General features: G+C 47.4%; 1 long non-coding RNA gene across 2 annotated transcripts in view; it reads right to left on the bottom strand.

The window, feature by feature from the left end:
• LOC130276112 (uncharacterized) overlaps positions 1-22,213 on the bottom strand; it is a 39,184-nt gene extending 16,971 nt beyond the window's left edge. For both annotated transcript variants that reach the window (XR_008845026.1, XR_008845027.1), the window contains exons 1-2: positions 22,076-22,213; positions 4,161-4,217 (exon numbers count right to left, since the gene is read on the bottom strand). This is a non-coding gene — a long non-coding RNA (uncharacterized LOC130276112). The remainder of the gene's footprint in view (positions 1-4,160; positions 4,218-22,075) is intronic.
• Between the last annotated feature and the right edge of the window lies 1 nt (position 22,214).

Below are 22,214 nucleotides of genomic sequence, written 5' to 3'. Positions count from 1 at the left end.
TGCGCCTATCAGATAGCCCTCTCTTCCCGGGCTTTTATGGCTCCTCCCTGGGGGTTTATAAGCCCTGCGTTCCCTTCCCCCCTCCAATCTGCCCAGGACCCAGAGTTTTGCCCTCCCTCCATCCCTTTTTGTTATGTGTTTGTACGTCATAGCTTGGCCGAAGGAAGATAGAAGAAGCGGGGTCAACCCGGGGTAGACCTCCGCACAGGACGGTGCGGCAGTACCTCGCGGGTTGGCAAGAAACCAAAGAGTGCCTTGTTCTTGTTTTATCATTTTTGGTTATTTATATATTTATAATAAATAAGCTGTGGCCGATTCCCACCCATCTAAAAAGTTAAAAGGTGTCAGTGTGAGTTATTTGTATATAGTTATTTAAACAAAGGGGGGGAGGGGGTGGTTATAGAGGGTTGAAGAGTTAATAAGTCTCAACAGTCTTATTAAAACCTGTCCAGAGTAAAAGTTGTGGCCTGTGGCCCTCCAGGTATTGCAAAACTACAACTCCTAGCATGCCCGGACAGCCAACGGCTGTCCGGGCATGCTAGGAGTTGTAGTTTTGCAACATCTGGAGGGCTACCGTTTTGAGGCGACTGCCCTAGACGCCACGAGAAGCATTACATCTGTTGGGGTTTTCAGCCACTGAATGTACGAACGATTTCCACTCACTGAAAGTAAGAAGAGATCTGGGGCGTGAAATGAAAACAATGGGGTAGATTTATTAGAACCTGTCCAGAGGAAAAGTTGCTGAGTTGCCCATAGCAACCAATCAGATCGCTACTTTCATTTTTAACAAGGCCTCTGCCAAATGAAAGAAGTGATCTGATTGGTTGCTATGGGCAACTCAGCAACTTTTCCTCTGGACAGGTTTTGATAAATTACCCCTATGTAAATGAGTAGAGTGGCCAGGAGGCTGGAATGTAGTGGGGTAAAGGGTGTTATCTGTCACTTATAAATACCCTCTTCACCCTGTTTAAATCTGGTTTATTATAGAACAATCTCTGGAAAATAATGTGAAAGTGCACTGTTCTTGGCACATTTAATCGGACCCGTTCTGTGCAGGTTATTAGTTAAAAACCTTTCATATGTGGGAAAAATGGGAACTGGCTGCCAAAGTTGGCACCATTGCAAATCTTCATGGTTCCATATTTCGGGACTATGAGGTCTGTTCTATAAATGGCAGCCACATGCTCATTTCTTTTCATACTTTGCCCTTGTGGTTCTCACATATCTGTGGGATTACGATGAGGGTAGTAGTCCCTGAAGTGTATGTCACATAGCTAAGTGGTGTTGACCCAATGTCCCTTCTGTGTGTCACACATCTTTTTCTAATAAAGTTGTTTCCGGGTACAAAGCCCGGGAATAGGACCTCTGTAAGACCCAGTTCTGGTAAATTACACTTAAACTCCCTAATCTGTACTTAACTCCTTATGCAATCCAGTACAATACAAACATTGAATGTATCTTGAAACAGCACAGCTTTAGACTGTTTTATTCACTGTCCCTTCAATGGGAGTTGCTTTCCCTTCCCTGCAATCTGTATGCAAAAAATGTCTGATCCAGGTGTAGCAACTCTGTGATGCACTAGTTTAAAGGAGTACTCCAGTAAAATGAGTTATCGTTCCATTGTGCCCAGGCTGCAAAAAGTAAAGTAACAAACTTTAACTCACCGTCCACCACTCTCCCGATGCGCTGATATTGCTCTTCTGTCTTTTGGGCTGGGTCTTTTTCCGCATCCTGGTGCCCGACGTGTCACACTGGTCTCAGATTATTGCCGGTGGCAGTAATGTCCCACCTCGGCCAATGATACGCTGAGTTCATTGTCATGTACCTGGCCTGGGCTCCGCATTCTCCATGCTGCCCAGGCCCATTACATGACACTGTGCTCAGCGTATCATTGGCCGAGGTGGGACATTACTGCCACCGGCGATAAGCTGAGTGCAGTGTGACACGTCGGGCACCAGGATGTGGAAGAAGACCAGGCCCAGAAGATCAATATCTGCGCATCGGGGGAGCGGTGGAATTTAGATTCCAGGCTCAGGAACAACTTTGTTGCAGACAAGACTAGTGACAATGTGGCCTATCCGTTGGAGGTATGCCTGACATTAGCAGTGCCTAGGCTCACTAGACTCGGGTCTCCTCTTGAAAAATTATAGAGCTAACAAACAGGACATGCACTTGCCAAGACCAAGCTCTGAATAGAACTAGGGCAATGCACAGAAAACCATTAACCCTCTACATCTTGAGTATGCTTCAGACGTGCATTAGACAATACAGAAAATACATTTTAAAGCAAAAAATACACTTTGCATAACCATACAATACTTGAAAGACATACTTTGCATCCAGCAAACCTTATATACTTCAGCCACCTGACTACTATGACTACTATGAATTTTTTGGGTGTGGCATAACATCAGGGAAAAGCAAAAAGTCCCTTATTCATAGATCAGCAACAGTTTCCAAGCCTGCACCATATTTGCCTTATTTCATTCCAATGAGCCCCTTGCCTGCATGCATTACAATGGCCCCACCCTGCAGTGACAGTGTCAGAAGCATAGCTACTCACCCCCCCCCCCCCTTCCCAAATGCAATTGCCCTACTGTTCACTAACTTTTGGAGGTCCCCACCTACACTGGGCCCATAGTGGCTCCAGGGGCTATTTCTATGATACACACACCCACGGAAGGTGGTAAATGAGTCGTCCTGTTGTAAATTCCTTATCTTGAACTTAGTAAATGAACTTGGCCAATGACTAATAGCTGCAGTGGATGGTTTACGTCACGGCTTCTTTAGAATGGGGTTGTTATCTTTATAGGCGGCTGGGGTGTCACACTCGATTTCCTATTGTGATCTCCAGCATGACTGCCATTTTAGCTCAACCAGCTTTCTCAGACTCCTCAATATCAAATGTTCCTAGTTACTGTATGCATAACCCCTACAATATGGCTGTGTAGTAAGTCTGATTTGTCATTCAGGGCTTTTGAAAAGCTGGGTGGATGACAAAACCTGCGACTGTATTGGCTTGTTTATTTTCTACTTGACTGGATTTACATGTAGTACTTTTGGTCAATATATTGATCACAATTTTTTGCAAAAAAAACCCCTATAAAAACTATATATATATATATATATATATATATATATATATATGTATATATATATATATATATATATATAGTTACCACTTGGTGCCCACAAATACCAACGAGAATATCACCTATGAACCCAGTCTTAGTTGTAGCCCCCATTACAGTCTACAACAGTGGTCTCCAAACTGTGACCCTTAAAATGACTTCTATTTAAAAATCTTAATCCTTCCAGTACTTATCAGTTGCTGTATGCTCCAGAGGAAGTTGTGTAGTCCTTTCCAGTCTGACCACAGTGCTCTCTGCTGCCACTTCTGTCCATGTCAGGAACTGTCCAGAGAAGAAGAGGTTTGCTTTGGGGATTTGCTTCTACTCTAGACAGTTCCTGACACGGACAGAGGTGTCAGCAGAGAGCACTGTGTTCAGACTGGATAGAACTACACAACTTCCTGTGATGCATACAGCAGCTGATACGTACTGGAAGGATTAAGATTTTTAAATAGAAGTCATTTACAAATCTGTATATCTTTCTGGCACCAGATGATTTGAAAACATTATTTTTTTTCCACCAGAGTACCCCTTTAAGATACTGCAAAACTGCAACTCCCAGCATGACAGTGAACAGCTGTCCGGCCATGCTGGTAGTTGAAGTTTTGCAACAACTAGAGCAGTGGTCTTCAACCTGCGGACCTCCAGATGTTTCAAAACTACAACTCCCAGCATGCCCGGACAGCCGTTGGCTGTCCGGGCATGCTGGGAGTTGTAGTTTTGCAACATCTGGAGGTCCGCAGGTTGAAGACCACTGATCTAGAGGGTCACAGTTTGGAGCCCACTGGTCTACAGTGATGTGCACAGGAGGAGTACACATCTAATTCCTCATCTCAGATAAATGTGCTCGGCTCAGTTTCTTAGGAAGCCAAATAATGTACCAGTAAGATGATAAGAAGGTAGAAAAGCAGTATTCCTTATAAAACTCATCAATGACTGGTAGGCTTAAGAATTTCTTGTTTCCAGGCAACAGCTGCCACCAAACACAGACTAATATTACTGAATCACATTCGGCTTCTCAGGAGTTACCTCATGGTGGCTGACCTTGGATGGTTGAAGGGAAGTCACATACAAGGCATGATGGACCTGAAAGAGAAGACCCCATTTACATCAGTTTACATCAGCTTTTTCGTTAACCCATCCACACTGCATAATTCTGATCAAAGAAAACCTGCTCAATATTCTGACGGAATCCGTGCCGCAGACATTGCCGTCTATCGAGACAGCAATGTCCGTGCGGCCCTGACTCAGTCTGCACTGGCCTCACTCAGAATCTCCGGCTGGAACTTTTCTGGCCACGGATTCTGTAGTGTGAACCCAGACCTCAAAGTCAATAGAAATGGATACTTAGGTCTGCCATGAGTATATGCCACCCTATTATTAAAGGGGTATTCCAGGCCAAAACTTTTTTTTTTATATATCAACTGGCTCCGGAAAGTTAAACAGATTTGTAAATTACTTCTATTAAAAAATCTTAATCCTTCCAATAGTTATTAGCTTCTGAAGTTGAGTTGTTGTTTTCTGTCTAACTGCTCTCTGATGACTCACGTCCCGGGAGCTGTGCAGTTCCTATGGGGATATTTTCCCATCATGCACAGCTCCCGTGACGTGACATCATCATTGAGCAGTTAGACAGAAAACTTCAGAAGCTAATAACTATTGGAAGGATTAAGATTTTTTAATAGAAGTAATTTACAAATCTGTTTAACTTTCCGGAGCCATTTGATATATATAAAAAAAAGGTTTTGCCTGGAATACCCCTTTAATTCCCTTTCCAAAAACTACAGAGAAAGCTAAAGGGAAGATGATGACATAGCCAGGATTAGAGCAAATAGGGGAAATGTTGCACTTCCATAGGATTGTCGCTGCGTAAAGGCTATAGGGGCATATATGCTGCAGTTCCACTTATTCTATATGCCCCATAGAAAGGATTGTAAGAAAGGGGAGCCTGGGATCCACAAGATTACAGCTACCTAAAATTGGGGTCTGACACTATTAAAGGGCCATATACCTGCCAATTGCTATGCAGGGAATGAGGGCAAGTGATGGACGCCTTGCCATGGCTATTAGTACATTTTTATAATGTAATGTAACAAAAAAACATCAATGTAAATAAAATGTATCTGGCTTCATATGCTGCTGTTATAGTTCTATCATTTTCAACATGTATTTTATCTTGTGAGCGTAGATTTCCGCAAAATGCGGGCGCATTTTATTTTGCGGACGCGTTTTACAGATAATGGCCATGGCAAATTTTCATGTTAAATGAAATACAAACAAATTTTACTCTGGGAGGGTCAGGGAGAGTGGAAAAGTCAAAAATGAACTTTGCAGGTGCCGGTGGCTGGCTCATAGCCCATAATACTTTGCTGCTCAGGGACATGGGCCGTGGGCTGTTTATCCTGGGCAGGGGGTCAGGAGGCTGCGGTGACTCACATCTGGGGGTGGATAACTAGACACTAAGATTTGCGTCATACACTGGTAAGAAGAGATAAATAAGATCTGAGTCTGTTGCCCCCTCTACTGTTCTCACTTGAGAATTACACACAGGTATAGAGCTGGCTATGGACAAACTAGAAGCTACAGCTCATTTACATCAATGGATTTCCCCTGTATTCTCGCCCTATGTAGTTCCGATGACCATTGACATGTGTGTATTTTGGATCCATATTAATGCCTTTTTTGAATAGTTTTATTTGAATTACGGTACCAATTACCATAACACAATATTACGTTGACATAATACAGTGGTCCCTCAAGTTACAATATTAATTGGTTCCGGGATGGCCATTGTATGTTGAAACCATTGTGTGTTAAGACCAGAACTCTATGGAAACCTGCTAATTGGTTGTGAAGACACCAAAATGTCATCCAAAAATAGGAAAAAGTGAGGATTAAAAAAAACTAAGTAGATAACTAATACAGATAAAGCAAATCCTTACATATAATAGTAATAAAGATCTGCTGGGAGCTGTAATCACTGTCTATTTCAGTGTTTTCCAACCAGAGTGCCTCCAGCTGTTGCAAAACTACAACTCGAAGCATGCTCGGACAGCCTAAGGCTGTCCGGGCATGCTGGAAGTTGTAGTTTTGCAACAGCTGGAGGCACCCTCTTTGGGAAACACTGGTCTATGTAGAGGACAGAAGCTTCTTCAGGGTCCTGTACAGAACACGCAATGTCCTAAAAAAAAAAAAAAAAAGGAAAATGGAGCCGCCCTCACCTGGTGTCCAAAGGAGCAGCTAACCCTGGCAGAGGTAAAGCGTACAGAACATGTAATACCTTCCTGTACTGTAGGGGGCGCTACCAGTCAGTGCATACACTTTGGGAATACACAAGTTTAACCAGTGAAATATCCATTCTGATTGGTCGGTTCTTCCAGCCATTGACATGTTTCGCAGATTCCATAGCATCGTATGTTGAGTCTAGTTTCATTGTATGTTGAAACTATTGTATGTTGAGGCCATTGTAAGTTGAGGGATCACTGTACTTCATTGGCATAAGTATTCGGACCCTTTACTCAGTACAGATATCGATCAGGTTATGACGGCCTCAGGTTACAATATTTTCAGCATAGAATGGGCTTTCCTGGACCATTGTAACTTAAAACTATACTCAACACCCAATTCCAGAAAAAGTTCTGATCTATGGCTTGTGTGAATGACTGGAAGATCCTTCAGTGTATGTGAAGATTTCACTGGTAAACCCTGTATTATTGAAGAGCATGCACGTATGTGCTGTCTAGTAGTACATCCCTAACCTGTGCTAAGACTAGCTGCTCCTGCGGACACTAGCGGGGATATTAATCATCGTTGCTTTGGTAAGCAAGTTCTGTAGTTATTTTTTTCTTGCTATTTTTTTGCTTATGTATGACATATTTATCCTACTATCACAGGGGTTGACAAATTTGGCTTACATGAGCAAAAACCAATAAATCACTTTTAAATACCATTTTTTTTAGCACACATAAGCAAAAACCAAATCGTGTGTGTGTGTATTCATTACATTTTTTTTACCACTGTTTTTTCTACCTAAATGTACTTACTCATTTTTTTTTGTTACTTCTTATTTCAGATCCGTGTATCCTGTGGACTCCTTCGGATTCGGTGGACTACTTCGATGACCAGCGTTTTTCTTTGCTCGATATTGATAAAATGGTTAACGAGGGCTTGTGGGGGAGTGTTTTTTTGTAATAAGATTTTTTTTAAACCTGTTGTGTTCTTTTTCTAACTTTACAGGCTTAGTAGTGGAAGCTGTCTTATAGACGAAGTCCATTACTAATCCGGGTTTAGCGTTAGCCACAAAAACAGCTAGCGCTAACCCCCAATTATTACCCTGGTACCCATGGCCACAGTGGTGCCGGGAAGAGCCGGTACCAACAGGCCCGGAGCGTCAAAAATGGCGCTCCTGGGCCTAGGTGGTAACAGCCTGGCGTTATTTAGACTAGGGAGGGCCAGTAACAATGGTCCTCGCCCACACTGGTAACGTCAGGCTGTTACTGTTTGGTTGGTATTTGGCTGAGAATAAAAATAGGGGGGACCCTATGCGTTTTTTTTTTATATTTATTTATTTAAAAAAACAAAAAACAAACAAAAAAACCGCATAGGGTCCCCTATGCCAACCAATTACCAACCAGACATCAACAGCCTGACGTTACCAGGGTGGGCGAGGACCATTGTTACTGGCCCTCCCCAGCCTAAATAACGCCAGCCTGTTACCGCCTAGGCCCAGGAGCGCCATTTTTGACGCTCCGGGCCTGTTGGTACCGGCTCTTCCCGGCACCTCTGTGGCGTTGGGTACCGGGGTAATAATTGGGGGTTAGCGTTAGCTGTTTTTGTGGCTAACGATAAGCCCGGCTTAGTAATGGACTCCGTCTATAAGACAGCTTCCACTACTAAGCCTTTCAAGTAAAGTAAGGAAAAAACACAACAGGTTTAAAAAAAAATTTATTACAAAAAACACTCCCCCACAAGCCCTCGTGAACCATTTTATTAAAATCAAACAAAGAAAAACGCTGGTCATCGAAGTAGTCCACCGAATCCGAAGGAGTCCATAGGATACACGGATCTGAAATGAGAAGAGAGAAAAAAAACACAAAAAATGGGTTAGTACATTTATTATCACCTGCTCGCACATCTCCCGCCCCACACGACTACAACTCCCAGCATGACCTTACAGTAAGGACATGCTGGGAGTTGTAGTTGTGTGGTGCAGGAGATGTGTGGGCAAGTGACAAGCTTGTGCCCTGCCCCCAGCTGCAGGACTACAACTCCCAGCATGCCCTTACAGTAAGGACATGCTGGGAGTTGTAGTCCTGCAGCTGGGGGCAGGGGACAAGCTTGTCATTCGCCTGCACTGCACAACTACAACTCCGAGCATGTCCTTACAGTAAGGGCATGCTGGGAGTTGTAGTCCTGCAAAAATTTATACAAATAAAAAAGGAGGTTAACATTGCAATTTTCATGCACATTAAATGCAACAGCAGTATTTGCACTGTGCAAATACTGCTGTTGCATTTAATGTGCATGAAATTTGAACATTTTCAATAAATTAACATTTGCGAAAAACACCACTGTACCATACAAATTGTATGGTACAGTGGTGTTTTTTTTTGCAAATGTTTAATGTATATTCGATACAATGTAGTACCCCCAGATTAACCCCCTCCCCACAGTAGGCAGGTAGTACCCCTAGATTAACCCCCTCCCCCCAGCAGGCAGGTAGTACCACCACATTAACCCCCTCCCCCCCACCCTGTAGGAAGGTAGTACCCCCACCTTAACCCCCTCCCCCCAGTTGGCAGGTAATACCCCCCGAACCCCAGGTGGGGGTTCATCTGGAGGTTCTACCTTCCTACTGGGGGCAAGAGGGGGTTAATCTGGGGGTACTACCTTCCTACAGGGTGGGGGAGTGGGGGTTAATCTGGGGGTACTACCTTCCTACTGGTGGGGAGGGGGTTAATCTGGGGTTACTACCTATCTACTGGGGGGCCCCAGATTACCCCCCCCCCCCGTAGGCAGGTAGTACCCCAGATTAACCCCCTCCCCCCAGTAGGCAGGTAGTTCCCCCAGAGTAACCCCCCCAGTAGGCAGGTAGTACCCCCAGATTAACCCTCCCCCAGTAGGCAGGTAGTACCCCCTGTACCCCAGGAGGGGGTTAATCTGGGGGTGCTACCTTCCTACTGGGGGGGAGGGTGTTAATCTGGGGGTACTACCTTCTTACAGGACGGGGTGGGGGTTAATCTTGGGGTACTACCTTCCTACTGGTGAGGAGGGGGTTAATCTGGGGGTACTACCTACCTACTGGGGGGCCCCAGATTACCCCCCCAGTAGGCAGGTAGTACCCCAGATTAACCCCCTCCCCCCAGTAGGCCGGTAGTACCCCCAGATTAACCCCCCCCCCAGTAGGCAGGTAGTACCCCCTGTACCCCAAGAGGGGGTTCATCTGGGGGTGTTACCTTCCTACTGGAGGGGAGGGGTTAATCTGGGGGTACTACCTGACTACTGGGGGGCCCATATTAACTCCCTCCTCACACAGTAGGAAGGTATTACCCCAGATTAACCCCCCCCCCCCCAGTAGGCAGGTAGTACCCCCTGTACCCCAGGAGGGGGCAGGGATGTGGAATTCCTATCGCCCGACGCCCGGGACTAGCAGTTTTGGGCGCCGGGCAGGTGAATTTGTCCGGCCCTTAGCCTGGCTCCGGTCAAGCAGGGCCGGACCTGACAAGTGCGGCGGATCTGCAGTCTGTATGGAGCGGCTCCCGACTCCTGCCCGCTCCATACTCTGCAGCCTGTGTCCTCCGAAGCAGAGCAGGGGAGATGAGAAGCTGTGTATTTGTCTTCTCTCCCCTGCTCTGCAGACGTGCGGGGGGAGATGAGGGGGCGTGGCTTATTTCTCCCCGTGCAGACCTGCGTCCTCTGCCTTCACTCCCCGCACGTCTGCACGGGGAGATGTATGCGGCGCTCAGCAGTATGTATGGAGCTGGCTCGGGATTCCTGCCTCGGGATTCCATACTTTGCAGCCCCCGGCTGTTTTCAGTAGCCGGGGGCCGCCGCTAATAGCCAGCATGCGGCGATCGCCGCGGCTGGCTATTAACCCTTTAGATCGCCGCTGTCAAAGCTGACAGCAGCGTCTAAAGGTACATGTGAATGCTCCCTGGTGGGCTAGTGGGTTGGATCGCCCCCCCGCAGCGTGATCGCAGGGGGGCGATCCACTATGGAGGTAGCCGGAGGACTTACCTCTACTTCCTCCTGTCCCGGCTCTGTCATTGATAGAGCCTGGCTGGACTAGGCTCTATCAATAGATCACAGAGCACACAGATTAATAGAGTTCAATAGAATCTATTCATCTGTCTGAGGAATCTAATGATTCCTCATAAGTCTAATAAAGTGTAAAAAAAAATAAAAAAGTTTTAATAAAAGTTTGAAAGACACACATTAACCCAGTGGTCTTCAAACTGTGCCCCTCCAGATGTTACAAAGCTAGAATTCCCAGCATGCCAGGACAGCCGTTGGCTGTCCGGGCATGCTGGGAGTTGTAGTTTTGCAACATCTGGTGGGCCAACAGTGTACAGTGTAAATAAAAATAAACATATGTGGTATCGCCGCATGCGTAAATGTCCGAACTATAAAAATATATTGTTAATTAAACCGCAAGGTCAATGGCGTACACATAAAAAAATTCAAAAATCCAAAATAGCGCATTTTTGGTCACTTTTTATACAATTAAAAAATGAATAAAATGTGATCAAAAAGTCCAATCAAAACAAACATGGTACCGATAAAAACTTCAGATCACGGCGCAAAAAATGAGCCCTCATAACGCCCTGTACGTGGAAAAATAAAAAAGTTATAGGGGTCAGAAGATTACATTTTTAAACATATACATTTTCCCGCATGTAGTTATGATTTTTTCCAGAAGTACGACAAAATCAAACCTATATAAGTAGGGTATCATTTTAACCGTATGGACCTACAGAATAATGATAAGGTGTCATTTTTGCCGAAATATGCATTGCATAGAAACGGAAGCCCCCATAATTTACAAAATGGCGTTTTTTCTTCGATTTTGTCGCAGAATTATTTTTTTATTCTGTTTCGCCGTGGATTTTTGGGTAAAATGACTAATGTCACTGGAAAGTAGAATTGGTGATGCAAAAAATAAGCCATAATATGGCTTTTTAGGTGGAAAATTAAAAGGTAAGGAGGAAAAAACGAAAATGCAAAAACTGAAAAACCCTGCATCCTTAAGGGGTTAATGTACGCAGCTGAGATTCAGCATATGCAGCACGGTCTGGTTCTGCGTACAAGAGCCCCAATCCCGCAAAGAGTGAATCCACAGAGGTCAACGCAGGGGTATCGGGACCAAGGGAAAATACCCATTCCTGGGGACCCCCATGCAGAAGAGACATACTAATTCTCACTCTCTGGGCCTCAGAGCCAGAAGAGTTCGGTCTCAGACGATAGTATAACTTACAACTTTCACAGAAGGTCTTAAAAAAATGTCAGTTACCCGAATAACGATCCTGGAGACTAACTTGTGGCTCCATGGGAGCTGGGACAGAACCAGATGACACCTGGGTACGGGCAGACTCCAACTCCTGGATTCTAGCCAGCAAACTCTGGATTAACTGCTCCTGATCTTGCAGTCTCTGAGTGAAGGTCTGAACTGAAGCTGACTGACACAGAGAAGACTCACACTGCTGAAGTCTTTCAGCTAAATCCTGAATCAGCTGAGTCAAGCCCTGCATTTGTTCTACCAAAGCAGACATGGCTTCCATAGCAGGAGCACGGCAAATGCAGGTATGTGGGCCTGCAAAAATGTCACATATGTATAGGGAAGAGTGAAGCCCTGAACTCACAGCTCCCACTTGCCCTGCCTACTTGTGTACCCACCCTATGCGACAGGTCCACAACCACGGTGACAGTCCCTGCCTGAATAAGTTCAGGGAGTCAAACATCAACAAAATAAACATCCAATACAGACGGAGATCGGAACACTGTATGGAAAAACACACACTAACAGAAATAATAACTAAACATATACAGTGGTCCCTCAACATACAATGGTAATTTGTTCCAAACGACCCATCGTTTGTCGAATCCATCGTATGTTGAGGGATCCGTGCAATGTAAAGTATAGGAAGCTGTACTTACCTGTCCCCGCCGCTCCGCACCAGGTCCTCACCGCTCCCGCTGCTGTTCCAGGGGCTCCCGATGCTGTCCCGCTGCTCCGGTGTCTTCTTCGCGATCCTCCGGTGTCTTGCGCATCTTCTGCAGGGTCCGGGCCTCAGTTTCTGGTGACGTTATTACGCTGCTGCGCCGGCGCGGCGTGCGTAGTGACGTAATGACGATGCCGGAAAGCAAGGCCCGGACCCTGGAGAAGATGCGCAAGACACCGGAGGATCGCGAAGTGGACCCGGAGCATCGGGAATAGGTAAGTGAACCTGCTGGGGCACATTACACTGCTATCCGACAGCAGCTTAAGCATTTTGCGCTGTCGGATAGCAGTTAATGCGATGGCCGCGACATATAAAAGCATCGTATGTCGATGCTGACATCGACATGCGATGGCCTCTGAGAGGCCATCGTATGTCGATTTTATCATATGTCGGGGCCATCGTAGGTCGGGGGGTTACTGTACACACAATGGGGGAGATTTATCAAAGTTGTCTATGTCCCGCATCAATATAGACCAAACTACAGAGTGTTAGTCTGGTCTATTGTGCACCTAATTTATCAAATGGCGCACAGCTCTTGATAAATTCTGTGCACAGACTGCATGATCTATGCTTTAGTCTATATTTAAACCTGCTCCAACATGGTCTGACATTTCGGCGTACTTTCAGCCTATGCGACTTGTCGCTGAAAAGTCGCACTTGATAAATTCAGCACCAATGCATTTTTCAATGCATTTCAGTCTAAAATAGACTTGCATGCATCATGTTCTAAAAATCCTCTAGAGCAAAAGTCGCAGAAAAGTCGCACAGATTTAGACTGCGACTTTCTGTGCGACAAATTTAGACAAGAAAAACCAGTCTAAATCCTTTGAGAAATCTCCCCCAATATGTCACAGTCCACGAGCCGAGTCAGTACCAAGAGATGACAGAAATGCCAAATCGCAGAAACAGGAGAAGAGTCAGAGAGCAGAGTCAATGGGTCAAATATGCCAGAAATACAAGATACAATACAAACGCTAGCTAGGAGTATGAGCTCTGGGATAAATACTGTGACGCCGGGATAAATACTGAGGGTTTAAATAGGGAGCTAAGCAGTTGAAAAGCCAACGAGGTCAGCTGACCATCCAAAGAACTGAGCATTTCCACAGAAACCAGAATAACAAAAGACCTTAGTGCAGATTAACTCTTCGGGTTCTTACAGATGCTGCCACCACCATGCTTCACTGTAGGGATGGTATTGGGCAGGTGATGAGCAGTACCTGGTTTCCTCCAGACATGACGCTTAGAATTGAGATTAAAAAGTTCAAACTTGGTTTCATCAGACCAGAGATTCTTGTTTCTCACAGTCTGAGAGTCCTTTAGGTGTTCCCCCTCCCCAAACTCTAGGGAGCTTTCATATTTATTTTACTGAAGAGGCTTCTTTCTGTCCACTCTGCCATAAAGCCCTTTCAGTGCAGCAGATTTTTTTCTGTACCCTGTTTTAGATCTGTGCCTCCACCTCAATCCTGTCTTTGAGCTCTACAGGCCATTCTTTCCTCCTCAAGGCAATGATATACATTGTCAGCTGTGAGACCTTCATTACACAGGGATGTGTCTTCCTAAATAATGTCCAATCAACTGAATTTACCACAAGTGACTCCAATCAAAGTGTAGAAACATCTCAGACATGATCAAGAGAACTGGGAGACCTTCAAACTATTGCAATAGAAAAGAGCCCGAATACTGATGACAATGTAAAGTCTTATTTTTTTTTATTTTTAAGGAATGTGCGTAGTTTTAATACTCTCATTATAGGGTGTTAAGTACAGAATGATTCGTAAAAAAAGTGATTTCTAAAATAAAATTTAGCACAAAGCCACAACATAACAAAATAAGGAAAAAGTGTAAGGGTCTGAAAACTTTCTAAATTGGTAGGGTTTTTTTATTTTTTTATACTGGACACAATGAGAATTCTGCTCAACCCTTCCTATCCTGGAGTAATCCTATAACCCCTTCACAACCCCTTGAATTTGATTTGTGGCTTACGTTTTCTTCCTTCTCATCTTCTAAAACCTATTTCTTTTTTATTTTTGCACTGGCAAAGTTGTATTAGTGCTTATTTTTATGTTTGATAAATTGTACTTTTCATTTGCACACTTTATTTTATCATAGTGTGGTGGCGGGGTGTGTGGTGCAGGGCAGATGTTGTTACCCTATGGGCAGATGGCATTAACCCCTTGTATTCTTGACGTCAGGGCGTGGTTTAGCCTAAAACCACCCAAAGGGATCCTGGGCTAGGCACGGAGGCAATAAAGACTCCGACGCCAAGTTATGGACAACGGTAGCTTTACTGAGGGTAGAAAGGTGGTAAAGTCTATACAGTTCAGCCAGGGCATAAGGAGGTGACCAGTGACACAGAGACCTTAAAGGGGTAGTCCAGTGGTGAAAAATGTATCCCCTATTGTCACGATGCCGGCTGGCAGGTAGTGGATCCTCTGTGCCAGAGAGGGATTGGCGTGGACCGTGCTAGTGGATCGGTTCTAAGTCACTACTGGTTTTCACCAGAGCCCGCCGCAAAGCGGGATGGTCTTGCTGCGGCGGTAGTGACCAGGTCGTATCCACTAGCAACGGCTCACCTCTCTGGCTGCTGAAGATAGGCGCGGTACAAGGGAGTAGACAGAAGCAAGGTCGGACGTAGCAGAAGGTCGGGGCAGGCAGCAAGGATCGTAGTCAGGGGCAACGGCAGGAGGTCTGGAACACAGGCTAGGAACACACAAGGAAACGCTTTCACTGGCACGATGGCAACAAGATCCGGCAAGGAAGTGCAGGGGAAGTGAGGTGATATAGGGAAGTGCACAGGTGAAGACACTAATTGGAATCACTGCGCCAATCAGCGGCGCAGTGGCCCTTTAAATCGCAAAGACCCGGCGCGCGCGCGCCCTAGGGAGCGGGGCCGCGCGCGCCGGGACAGGACCGAGGGAGAGCGAGTCAGGTACGGGAGCCGGGGTGCGCATCGCGAGCGGGCGCTACCCGCATCGCGAATCGCATCCCGGCTGGAAGCGGAATCGCAGCGCCCCGGGTCAGTGGATCTGACCGGAGCGCTGCAGCGGGGAGAGTGTAGCGAGCGCTCCGGGGAGGAGCGGGGACCCGGAGCGCTCGGCGTAACAGTACCCCCCCCTTGGGTCTCCCCCTCTTCTTAGAGCCTGAGAACCTGAGGAGCAGACTTTTGTCTAGGATGTTGTCCTCAGGTTCCCAGGATCTCTCTTCAGGACCACAACCCTCCCAGTCCACTAAAAAAAAAGTTTTCCCTCTGACCTTTTTAGAAGCTAAGATCTCTTTGACAGAGAAGATGTCCGAGGAGCCGGAAACAGGAGTGGGAGGAACAGATTTGGGAGAAAAACGGTTGAGGATGAGTGGTTTAAGAAGAGAAACGTGAAAGGCATTAGGGATACGAAGAGAAGGAGGAAGAAGAAGTTTGTAAGAGACAGGATTAATTTGACACAAAATTTTGAAAGGACCAAGATAGCGTGGTCCCAACTTGTAGCTAGGGACACGGAAGCGGACATATTTAGCGGAGAGCCATACCTTGTCTCCAGGGGAAAAAACGGGAGGAGCTCTTCTTTTCTTATCCGCGAACTTCTTCATGCGTGATGAAGCCTGTAAGAGAGAATTTTGGGTCTCTCTCCATATGATGGAAAGGTCACGAGAAATTTCATCCACAGCGGGCAGACCAGAGGGCAAGGGGGTAGGGAGGGGGGGAAGAGGGTGACGGCCGTACACCACGAAAAATGGGGATTTGGAGGAAGATTCAGAGACTCTGAAGTTATACGAGAATTCGGCCCATGGAAGGAGATCTGCCCAGTCATCCTGGCGGGAGGAACAAAATGTCGCAAATAATCACCCAAGACCTGGTTAATTCTTTCTACTTGTCCATTGGACTGGGGATGATATGCAGAAGAAAAATTTAATTTAATCTTGAGTTGTTTACAGAGAGCCCTCCAGAATTTAGACACGAATTGGACGCCTCTATCCGAGACGATCTGCGTAGGCAACCCGTGAAGACGAAAAATGTGTACAAAAAATTGTTTAGCCAACTGAGGCGCTGAAGGAAGACCAGGAAGAGGGATGAAATGTGCCATTTTGGAGAATCGATCAACGACCACCCAAATAACAGTGTTGCCACGGGAAGGGGGTAAATCAGTAATAAAATCCATACCAATCAGAGACCAAGGCTGTTCGGGGACAGGCAGGGGATGAAGAAAACCAGCGGGCTTCTGGCGAGGAGTCTTATCCCGGGCACAGATAGTGCAGGCTCGCACAAAGTCCACAACATCCGTCTCCAGAGTCGGCCACCAATAGAAGCGGGAGATGAGTTGCACAGATTTCTTGATGCCCACATGACCTGCGAGATGGGAGGAGTGACCCCATTTGAGGATTCCGAGGCGTTGGCGTGGAGAAACAAAGGTCTTTCCTGGAGGAGTTTGCCTGATGGAGGCTGGAGAAGTGGAGATCAGGCAGTCAGGTGGAATGATGTGTTGCGGAGAGAGTTCAACTTCTGAGGCATCCGAGGAACGAGAGAGAGCATCGGCCCTAATGTTCTTATCGGCAGGACGAAAGTGAATCTCAAAATTAAATCGGGCAAAGAACAGAGACCACCGGGCCTGGCGAGGATTCAGCCGTTGGGCAGACTGGAGGTAGGAGAGGTTCTTGTGGTCGGTGTAAATAATAACTGGAAATCTTGATCCCTCCAGCAGATGCCTCCATTCCTCAAGTGCTAATTTAATGGCTAGAAGCTCTCGATCCCCGATGGAGTAGTTCCTCTCCGCCGGAGAGAAGGTCCTAGAAAAAAAACCACAAGTGACAGCATGCCCGGAAGAATTTTTTTGTAGAAGAACAGCTCCAGCTCCCACTGAGGAGGCATCAACCTCCAATAGGAAGGGTTTGGAAGGGTCAGGTCTGGAGAGCACGGGAGCCGAAGAAAAGGCAGACTTGAGTCGTTTAAAGGCGTCTTCCGCTTGAGGAGGCCAAGACTTGGGATCGGCATTTTTTTTGGTTAAAGCCACGATAGGAGCCACAACGGTAGAAAAATGCGGAATAAATTGCCTGTAATAATTGGCGAACCCCAAAAAGCGTTGGATAGCACGGAGTCCGGAGGGGCGTGGCCAATCTAAGACGGCAGAGAGTTTGTCTGGATCCATTTGTAGTCCCTGGCCAGAGACCAAATATCCTAGAAAAGGAAGAGATTGGCATTCAAACAGACATTTCTCAATTTTGGCATAGAGTTGATTGTCACGAAGTCTCTGAAGAACCATACGGACATGCTGGCGGTGTTCTTCTAGATTGGCAGAAAAAATTAGGATATCGTCCAGATATACAACAACACAGGAGTATAACAGATCACGAAAAATTTCATTAACAAAGTCTTGGAAGACAGCAGGGGCGTTGCACAGGCCAAAGGGCATGACCAGATACTCAAAGTGTCCATCTCTGGTGTTAAATGCCGTTTTCCACTCATCCCCCTCTCTGATGCGGATGAGGTTATAGGCACCTCTTAAGTCCAGTTTAGTAAAGATGTGGGCACCTTGGAGGCGATCAAAGAGTTCAGAGATGAGGGGTAGGGGGTAGCGGTTCTTAACCGTGATTTTATTAAGACCGCGGTAGTCAATGCAAGGACGTAGGGAGCCATCTTTTTTGGACACAAAGAAAAATCCGGCTCCGGCAGGAGAGGAGGATTTACGGATAAAGCCCTTTTTTAAATTTTCCTGGACGTATTCAGACATGGCAAGAGTCTCTGGGGCAGAGAGAGGATAAATTCTGCCCCGGGGTGGAGTAGTGCCCGGGAGGAGGTCGATAGGACAATCATAAGGCCTGTGAGGAGGTAGAGTCTCAGCTTGTTTTTTGCAGAAAACATCCGCGAAGTCCATATAGGCCTTAGGGAGACCGGTTACTGGAGGAACCACAGAGTCACGGCAAGGGTTACTGGGAACCGGTTTTAGACAGTCCTTGGAACAAGAGGGCCCCCAACTCTTGATCTCCCCAGTGGACCAATCCAGGGTTGGGGAATGAAGTTGAAGCCAGGGAAGTCCAAGGAGAATTTCCGAGGTGCAATTGGGGAGGACCAAAAGTTCAATCCTCTCGTGATGAGATCCGATGCTCATTAGAAGGGGCTCCGTGCGGAAACGTATGGTACAGTCCAATCTTTCATTGTTTACACAATTGATGTAAAGGGGTCTGGCGAGACTGGTCACTGGGATGTTGAACCTGTTGACGAGAGAGGCCAAAATAAAATTTCCTGCAGATCCAGAGTCCAAGAAGGCCACAGTAGAGAAGGAGAAGGCAGAGGCAGACATCCGCACAGGCACAGTAAGACGTGGAGAAGCAGAGTAGACATCAAGGACTGTCTCACCTTTGTGCGGAGTCAGCGTACGTCTTTCCAGGCGGGGAGGACGGATAGGACAATCCCTCAGGAAGTGTTCGGTACTAGCACAGTACAGGCAGAGGTTCTCCATGCGGCGTCGTGTCCTCTCTTGAGGTGTCAGGCGAGACCGGTCGACCTGCATAGCCTCCACGGCGGGAGGCACAGGAACGGATTGCAGGGGACCAGAGGAGAGAGGAGCCGAGGAGAAGAAACGCCTCGTGCGAACAGAGTCCATATCTTGGCAGAGCTCCTGACGCCTTTCGGAAAAACGCATGTCAATGCGAGTGGCTAGGTGAATGAGTTCATGTAGATTAGCAGGAATTTCTCGTGCGGCCAGAACATCTTTAATGTTGCTGGATAGGCCTTTTTTAAAGGTCGCGCAGAGGGCCTCATTATTCCAGGATAATTCTGAAGCAAGAGTACGGAATTGTACGGCATACTCGCCAACGGAAGAATTACCCTGGACCAGGTTCAACAGGGCAGTCTCAGCAGAAGAGGCTCGGGCAGGTTCCTCAAAGACACTTCGGATTTCCGAGAAGAAGGAGTGTACAGAGGCAGTGACGGGGTCATTGCGGTCCCAGAGCGGTGTGGCCCAAGACAGGGCTTTTCCAGACAGAAGGCTGACTACGAAAGCCACCTTAGACCTTTCAGTGGGAAACAGGTCCGACATCATCTCCAGATGCAGGGAACATTGGGAAAGAAAGCCACGGCAAAACTTAGAGTCCCCATCAAATTTATCCGGCAAGGATAGGCGTAGACCAGGAGCGGCCACTCGCTGCGGAGGAGGTGCAGGAGCTGGCGGAGGAGATGACTGCTGAAGCTGTGGTAGTAACTGCTGTAGCATAACGGTCAGTTGAGACAGCTGTTGGCCTTGTTGCGCTATCTGTTGTGACTGCTGGGCGACCACCGTGGTAAGGTCAGCGACAACTGGCAGAGGAACTTCAGCGGGATCCATGGCCGGATCTACTGTCACGATGCCGGCTGGCAGGTAGTGGATCCTCTGTGCCAGAGAGGGATTGGCGTGGACCGTGCTAGTGGATCGGTTCTAAGTCACTACTGGTTTTCACCAGAGCCCGCCGCAAAGCGGGATGGTCTTGCTGCGGCGGTAGTGACCAGGTCGTATCCACTAGCAACGGCTCACCTCTCTGGCTGCTGAAGATAGGCGCGGTACAAGGGAGTAGACAGAAGCAAGGTCGGACGTAGCAGAAGGTCGGGGCAGGCAGCAAGGATCGTAGTCAGGGGCAACGGCAGGAGGTCTGGAACACAGGCTAGGAACACACAAGGAAACGCTTTCACTGGCACGATGGCAACAAGATCCGGCAAGGAAGTGCAGGGGAAGTGAGGTGATATAGGGAAGTGCACAGGTGAAGACACTAATTGGAATCACTGCGCCAATCAGCGGCGCAGTGGCCCTTTAAATCGCAAAGACCCGGCGCGCGCGCGCCCTAGGGAGCGGGGCCGCGCGCGCCGGGACAGGACCGAGGGAGAGCGAGTCAGGTACGGGAGCCGGGGTGCGCATCGCGAGCGGGCGCTACCCGCATCGCGAATCGCATCCCGGCTGGAAGCGGAATCGCAGCGCCCCGGGTCAGTGGATCTGACCGGAGCGCTGCAGCGGGGAGAGTGTAGCGAGCGCTCCGGGGAGGAGCGGGGACCCGGAGCGCTCGGCGTAACACCTATCCTAAGGATAGGGGATAAGTTTGAGATCGCGGGGGGGGGGGGTCCGACCGCTGGGGCCCCCCGCGATCTCTCTGTACGGGGCCCCGGCTCTCCGCCGAGATAGCGGGTGTCGACCCCCGCACGAGGCGGCGGCCGACACGCCCCCTCAATACATCTCAATGGCAGAGCCGGAGATTGCCGAAGGCAGCGCTTCGGCTCTGCCATAGAGTTGTATGGAGGGGGCGTGTCGACCGCCGCTTCGTGCGGAGGTCGACACGCCCCCTTCCCGCGGGCTGTCGGGGCTCCGTACAGGAGATCGCGGGGGGCCCCAGGGGTCGGACCCCCGCGATCTGCAACTTATCCCCTATCCTTAAGATAGGGGATAAGTTGTAAACCATTGAGTCACCACTGGACTACTCCTTTAAGGGCTTGCTGAGACTGATAGTAGGACTGGACAATTGAATGCAGACCACGCTGACTTGACAGATGACAGGAACTGACTTGACTTGACTCATAAAGCTGTGACTTTATCTTACTTGACTTGATGGTGGCTGCAGGACTGGACTTTGAGGCCTCCAACACTCTGGACATATACACCAGGCACGACTCCACTGGACCTCAGCAGAGAGTGAGAAGCTAGCTCCACACAGGACTTATATGGGGGAGACTAGCAGGGAGCCCATAGGTCACTCTTGGTATCACCTGGGTAACAATCACATGACATATCACATGGTATTACTCTTAAAGCAACATTACATTTTATAACACTCTACATGGTAAAACATATTTACAATGGGGAAACAAGTGCAGGGGGCCTTGGGGACACTGAAGGAGGCTGCCTGACAGGACAGCAGGGTCATGGGGTAACACCTACCGTACTGGGCCACCACAATAGAGTGTATTACAAAGCCCCAAAAAATTATACGTAGGGAAAATTGGGACATGCTAACTTTATTTTATGGGTCAGTACGATTCCAATGTTACTAAACTTGGATAATTTATGTTTTGTTTTATGGTTAAAAAAAATAGAAAATTTGAAAGAAAAAGAAAATATCTGTTCATTGCCACGTTCTGATCCCTAAGACGTTTTTAGTTTTCCATCATTGGAGCTTTGTTAGGGGTTATTTTATTCACTGTGAGATGTAGTTTTTATCGGTACCACTTTGGCTGTGCGGGACTTGTAGTTTTGCAACAGCTGGAGACACATTTTTGGGAAGCACTGTTAGACTATGTATACATGGTGGATTTCACTTCAGCGGAGTGCTGGCAGAACATGATGGAGGCGACAGGACCCCTCGGAAACGCGCTGTCTCATAGATGGCAATGCATTTCCGTGCGGACAGAAATAATTAACATGACTATTCTTTCTGTGGATGCCGGAATCTGAATTTCCAAGACAGATAAATATGGTGCTGAAAATCCACCATGTGAACAGTGCAGCAGAATCCCATTGAAATCATTGAGACTCTGCTGCTGCGGAATTACCCCGTGTGAACATAGTCTTAAAGCAGCGGTCTTCAAACTGTGGCCCTCCAGATGTTGCAAAACTACAACTCCCAGCATGCCCGGACAGCCAAAGGCTGTCCGGGCATGCTGGGAATTGTAGTTTTGCAACATCTGGACGGCCACAGTTTGAAGACCAATGTCTTAAAGCCTCTGGCTGGTTGCTATGGGTAACTTCACCCCATTTCCGTCTCTCCCACTATAGCCAATACCTGAAGCAAGGACTAGAAAAACTTGAACTCCATTTCCCATAATTCCCAGCTATGAAAAGCTATGCAGTGGGGTCATGGGAGTTGTAGTGACGCTTCTTTGATGTTGCTATTGGCCGAGACAGTCACTACCGCTTCCTAC

The sequence above is a fragment of the Hyla sarda genome, chromosome 6 (genome assembly GCF_029499605.1).
Source record: "Hyla sarda isolate aHylSar1 chromosome 6, aHylSar1.hap1, whole genome shotgun sequence".
In the NCBI taxonomy this organism is placed as follows: domain Eukaryota; kingdom Metazoa; phylum Chordata; class Amphibia; order Anura; family Hylidae; genus Hyla; species Hyla sarda.
This window is presented reverse-complemented; position numbering and strand designations above follow the sequence as displayed.